Source organism: Phascolarctos cinereus, unplaced genomic scaffold, assembly GCF_003287225.1.
Source record: "Phascolarctos cinereus isolate Bilbo 61053 unplaced genomic scaffold, phaCin_HiC Scaffold_5;HRSCAF=322, whole genome shotgun sequence".
Lineage (NCBI taxonomy): Eukaryota > Metazoa > Chordata > Mammalia > Diprotodontia > Phascolarctidae > Phascolarctos > Phascolarctos cinereus.
The window spans coordinates 295,195,364-295,201,672 of record NW_027555958.1 but is presented as its reverse complement, the minus strand read 5'-3'; positions in this window follow the sequence as shown (position 1 = coordinate 295,201,672).

Sequence of the window (6,309 nt, the reverse complement as noted above, 5' to 3'; positions counted from 1 at the left end):
CAGATGGCTGTAGCAGTGGCATCACAGGGGATGCCTACATCAAGGCGGGACACTGACGGGGCCAGGTGAGAGGGGAAGAGGACACAGAGATGCCAGCTGGGCTGTTAGGCCACAGCAAGGTGGCAGCAACCCCGCCAGGGACCCAGAAACCTGAGATCAGTTTGGGGAGGAGAAGAAAAGGGAGACATAGAAGAAATCTGATCTTTGTCAAGCTGATACTTCTTCCTGCTCAGCATACCTCCTCTTTAAATTGCTGCTTCTAGTCAGCTGTGGGAAAGAAGATTATCTTACTTAAAATAAATGCAATATATAAATATATGAATATATTAAATATATAAGTATTTAAAATAAAAAGAATGGGTTCTTCTTAATGAAGGCCTGGAAGCAAAGAGTACTTGCTGGCTCCTGGGTCACAGGACTCGGGTTCAAGGCTTGACTCTGCTACTTAGCAATTCTGTGTGACCTTGAACAAGTCACTTCCTTTTGGGCTGGAGTGCTCATCTGGAAAATGAGAGGAGCTGGCCTGGATCTCTAAAGGCCCTTACACCTCTAGACCCTGTGGTCTCCTAAAATCCAGGGACATCTATTTGGTCTGCCAGGGGTTTCTTTTTTGTTCTCTTTCTAGTTTTTGGCTCTGTACTGAACAGTCCCATTGCTCCCCAAAGAGCTGGAGTCCAGCTAGCCACATGCCAGGTGAATTCTTGTCCGTGGGCCTCTGTTTGCGCTGTTTGGATATATCTCTGCTCCTCTCCAAATCTTCCCCATCTTTCAAAGTCCAGCTCCAATGCCAGGAAACACTCCCTCACCTCTTGGATAGACACCAAAGGCTTCTAGCCTGGCCCTCCACTTCCCCCTGGAGCTCCTGCCCTCCTGCCAAAGCATTTATTTCAGCTCTATTACTCGGGTAGATGCTTGGATTATAACCGGAACCTAAAGTCTGGAACACCCTGAATTTGGAGTCATTGTTTTAGGGTTGGAAGGAACCACAGCGGCTAATCTGGTCCAGCTTCTTCATTTTACAGATAAGGAAACTGAGGCTAAGAGATTAAATGATTTAGCTTCACAGAGAAAGAAGTGGGTTTTGCACCCAGGTCCCTCCAATTCTAAATCCAAACCTCTTGGATTCTAACTCTTGGAACTTATAATTAAAGTGGGAAGATAAGATAGAGAAAATGCGATCAGACTGTCACAATGAGCAGTATAAACAATTCTGCAGTCACAGGCCTTTTGAGGGAAGCCAGACAAAATGCATAGGTCTTCTCGCTGTGTGTAATGAAGGGTGGAGGGGAGAAAGGAAGGTGGAGAGGAAAAGAGAGGGACTAGAATAAAGGTTTAGGGTCAGGAAGAGACTCTGCCTAGAGCTAATAGTGTTGGGTAGTAGGAAGATATAAGGCTAAATCCGGAGGTTGAGACCAGACTGTGAAAGGCTTGAATGTTAAGCTAAACAGTGGTGTCAAACTCAAACAGAAACAGATTCCGCTTGGGCCACATATTGACTTGGAAAACCACAAATTAATATTATCTATGTGATATATGTATTTAAAATTTTGTTAAACATTTCCCAATTATATTTTAATCTGGTTCAGGCCTCAAGTATGACACCTAGAGCCTTTATCCTGCAGACACTTTGGAGAGAGGCTAGATCTGGGCAGCTAGGTGGCAGAAGCAGATAAAGCACTGGACCTGAAGTTAGGAGGACCTGAGTTCAAATTTGACCTCAGATATTTACTAGCTGTGTGACCCTGAGCAAGTCACTTAACCCCATTGCCTCTTTAAAAAAAAGAAAGGGGGCAACTAGGTGGCTCAGTGAATAAAGCTCTGGCCTTGGAGTCAGGAGGACCTGAGTTCAAATCCAGCATCAGAAACTTAACACTTACTAGCTGTGTGACCCTGCACAACTCACTTAACCCCTAAGCAAAAAAAAAAAAAAAGGAAAGAAAAGAGAAAGGCTAAATCTTGGGAATTACTTGACAAAGTTAGTGTTTTAGGAAGGTTTATCTAATGACACAGCCTCAGGCTGTGAACCTAATATGATTTTGATCTACTAGGGTATGAAAGAGAGGACCTTGGGGGCAAGATAGTCATGTATGGGCTGTTTTGGTTTTTTTTAATCATGGTTTTCAGGGAGCCCAATGATACTTTTTTTCTTCCTTTTTGATGAGGCAGTCGGGGTTAACTGACTTGCCTAGGGTCACACACAGCTACCAAGTGTCAAATGTTTGAGAGAGGATTTGAACTCAGGTCATCCCAACTCCAAGGTGGGAGCTCTATCCACTGCACCACCTAGCTGCCCCCCCAAGATAGTCATGTAGAAGATTGTCTTGGAAAACTTGGATGAGGGCCTAAATATAGAAGTATCTACACAAAGGACCTAAGCCTACCTTCTGGGTAAAAAAAAAATACAACACTAGGAAACTCAAAGGTAACACCCCCCCACTTGAATTCCTAGATTGGGACCCTAGAGAGTAGTAGCTACCCTCAGGGGTACTCCTAATACTAAAGCTCCCAAGTGCCAGCCTGTATGTCTTCCCTTAACAGACATCCAGTAGGCATCATTAGCTCTTTACTAATGCAACATATTTACTAAGATGGTACAATAAGAATAGTGGTTACAAAACATTACCTCCCCTCATAAAATGGGGGTATATATTTCCATAAAGATACACAACATTCTAAGGAGTGGGCTCCAATTTGGAGTCAATGACAGATGTAGAGAACAATTTGTGTTCAAGGCAACTCATAGCTGTGCCAGTCCAAGGCTCCAGGGGTGGGAAACCTTCAGCCTCAACCCCATGTGGCCCTTTAGGTCCTCCAGTGCAGCCCTTTGAGGACCCAGAGGGCCACACATGGCCTCCAGGCTGCAGGTTTCCCAACTCCTGGAGCCATTTCTTAAGAAGTCCTCCAATGGTTTTCCGCTGAGCTTCACAGGATGCTCTACTTGTAGGATGGGCTTGTTTCTTACATGGGACAGCATCTCTAGTGAATAGAGAGCTCTGCTAGACCCTACCAGGCTTTACTCCTCACCAGGTGGCTATGGTCACCACTTCCTCCAGTCCAAGGCTCTTTTGCTTAGGGTACTACTATGTTTCTACTGAAAGAACAGGGATCTTCAACCGAGCTCGGAATCCTCCCCAGTTCTGCTCCTTTGGGGCCTTAGCTGTGAAGCTGGCCACCTTCCAGGCAGGAGATATCAGAAATTTTAGCTTTTCATCCCAACTGACTTTGCAAGTGTATGTTGGGCAAGGCATATCCTCTTGGGGGTAAGTAGCTGTTATTCTATTCTACTTAACAGATGGGGATGGGAGTGGAGATAGGAGAGATGAGAGAAATTGCCTCTTCACCTCCTACTTCCATAGTGATTCCTTCCCGGCCTGGCTCCTAGGCTTTGAATACCTTAAACTGCCTCTATTACTATTATAAGAGAGGAGAGAAGAAGAAGAGAGAAGAGGAGGGGAGGGGAGGGGAGGGGAGTCCAGGGCTCTCCTCTCCTCTTACCAGAGAGTGTTCTGCCCAAAGGAAGGTGAATTTTGATGGCCGAAAGCTACCTATTAACTTGGAGTTTACTGCCTAGATTTCTTTCTCAAAGTCCAAATCTAGGCCCCTGCCCAAGCACCACTTAACCGTTATTTTTTGGGCCCTCCTGGCTTAGAGTGAATGTAGATAGTAACTGTTTCTCTTTCGGCCAGCAACCTGGGGGTCTTCCCCTCCTAGTTTGATTTTTTTTTCATTAAAGGGGCCATCCCTTGACTCACTTCTTAAAGAGGCCTATTCACTAAATGGGCATTGCATCACTCAAAGTGAGAACCTGAAGAGACCTTAGCTTAAAATGGCCATGGTCTCCCACTGCATCCTGAGCCATCTCCAGTTGTCCTGATCAATGTCTGGCCACTGGACCTGATGGGATGCTTGGGTGCTTGTGTCATTTCTCTCAGACACAGACAACTATGCCCAAATTCAAACTCAAAACACAATTAGTTATAGTCCCAAGAGCCTTTTACCTCAAACAGCAAGTTTCACTAATCATAGCTTAAAGCCAGATACAGTTAATATACTTCCATGGAGTTGCAATAAGCAATAAAGATTTACCAGGACTCACATACATAAGAGATTTCACTTAACATCTTTCCTTCTCAAATTTAAACTTGTCCTGTGCAAAAGCCAATCATTAGAAATCATTTCTATCTACTGTACATAAACTTGCAACTTCTCAGCAAGCTAAGTTCATTGTTTAGGAACTCCAAACAAGTTCTTTTCTCAGAGCAGATGACCTTTCCCACACAGATTTTTTTTTTCCAGGAACTGGGCCAAGTTTACAAAGTAAGGGGAATTGCCTTATACCCCAGGGAGGGGCTAATCCTGGTGCCCTTGCCTGCCGACTTCTTTATCCCAAGCAGGACTGTTTTGAATGGGCAGAACCAATCTGGATAAGGCTTTTACCCAATTCCCTCCTTTTCACACAGTAATCAATTAACAATTCTAGGTTTTAACATTAAAACAGTAACTTCAAATAACTTAGTTAACAATCTTATAACTTTCATAAGTGATAGTCAAATTGTTTTAGCTATAAGCCCTTCTTTAATTACAGGTAAAGGTAGAAATACCTAGTTTTCTAAATGACAGTTATAAAACATTATAGGACAGGGTTAGCAGGGCTGACAAAATAATATAACTGGTTTTACACAGTTTCCCCACTATAGTTTCTTTAAGTTCACACTTTAATAACATCCAAATTATGAAAAACTGCTTGACAAAACAATACAAAAGCTTACCAATTTGGAACAATACTAGATTTTTAAAACTTGAAACACATTACCAATCTGATGACTCCAATTCTGTTGAATGCATTTCCAAATTTCCTTACAAAGAAAATCAGGCATCTCTTCACCACTGACATTGCATACTGGTCACATCTAATTAAGGAACTAATCATAGCAGTTAACATTTGTATTACCAGAATGAACTAAATTACCTTTTGGTTGTATTCCAGTGCACAAAGACTTTTCTCTTTTATGGGAGGCAGAAAAGATTAAGTGCTACCTCTTTATGATCTGAGGGGAAAAGATTCACCCTCCATATCTCTCTCTCTTCTACATTTAACAACTTGGCCAAGGTTGGAATGTAAAGAGAGAGAGGGAGAAAGACTTTTTTCTCCTAACAATTCTCCGAAAGTTTCAAAACCTTTTTACTCTCAAACCCTCTATTCACACTGTGCAAATAAATTTTACCTTCCTTAAGCTTTCTACACATACTTCTCTCTCCTACACGCTTAAACTTTCTTGCCTTCCTTCTACCTAATTATCCCTCTGATGGACTTTGATTAAAGTCCCTTTAAAACTGCACATATCTGATTTCTTTCTAATTCTGACCTGACACTTTGAGGATCCTCAACTTGCTTTTTACCAGTCATGTAACCTAAATAATAAAGTATTTTTCTCTCTTTCATCCATCCGCTCCTCTGAAGCTGCTGCTATCAAGGAGGGAGAGAAAGAAGAAAAAAACGGCATTCCAGAGTCCAGCTGCAGCCCTGGCTGTAAAGGTTTCACATTACACACAGATGCTCACATACCACATGGACAAACACAGAACAGATAACATGATAATGACAGGGATAATCCAAAAACTCAGAGAGACTTCCCTGCACAAGACAGACAATTTTTCGTGATTCTCCAGATCTTACGGAGACCAGGCAAAATTTTCCTTATGGTTTTGGAGACTGAGCTTTCTCCAGTTCTATAAAAGATAACCTAGGGGCGAATCTCGAGGTGTAGGGGGAGATTGCCCATCCTCTTTGCCGGTAAGCCTTAAAAAAACAAAAAAAGAAGGACTTGCTCCTGTAGTCTACTCACCTAGACCAGCGTCCTGGTGAGGGAGAAAAACCCCGCAGAAGTTCCCAACAAGGCTTCCCTTGTCATGAGGAAAATCCGCTAGAGCCTGTTGCAGGCTCGACCCAGCCCCGGCAAGCCTTCCTAGGTGCTTGAGGGGCGACCCAACTACAGGGCGGGTGGATGGGGGAGGCTTACGTTGAGTCGAAGAAGGCTTGAGACTTCAGACTAGCCCCACATTGGGTGCCATGAATGTTGCGGTGTGAGAGGTTGAGAGGTTGTGACCCCTCAAAGACCAGGACGGGTCATCTGGAATGAATTCACAGACTCAAGCATTCTGTAATTCAAGGTGGCAAAGATTTATTGTTACGCTTTTCAGCGGGCAAGGATTCTTAAAGGATCCTGTGAGAGACTGCAAATGCAGCTAGGGTTTATATGGAAAAGAGCATGGGAAAGAAATGCCAGGGACACTGATGAGGTAATCCAA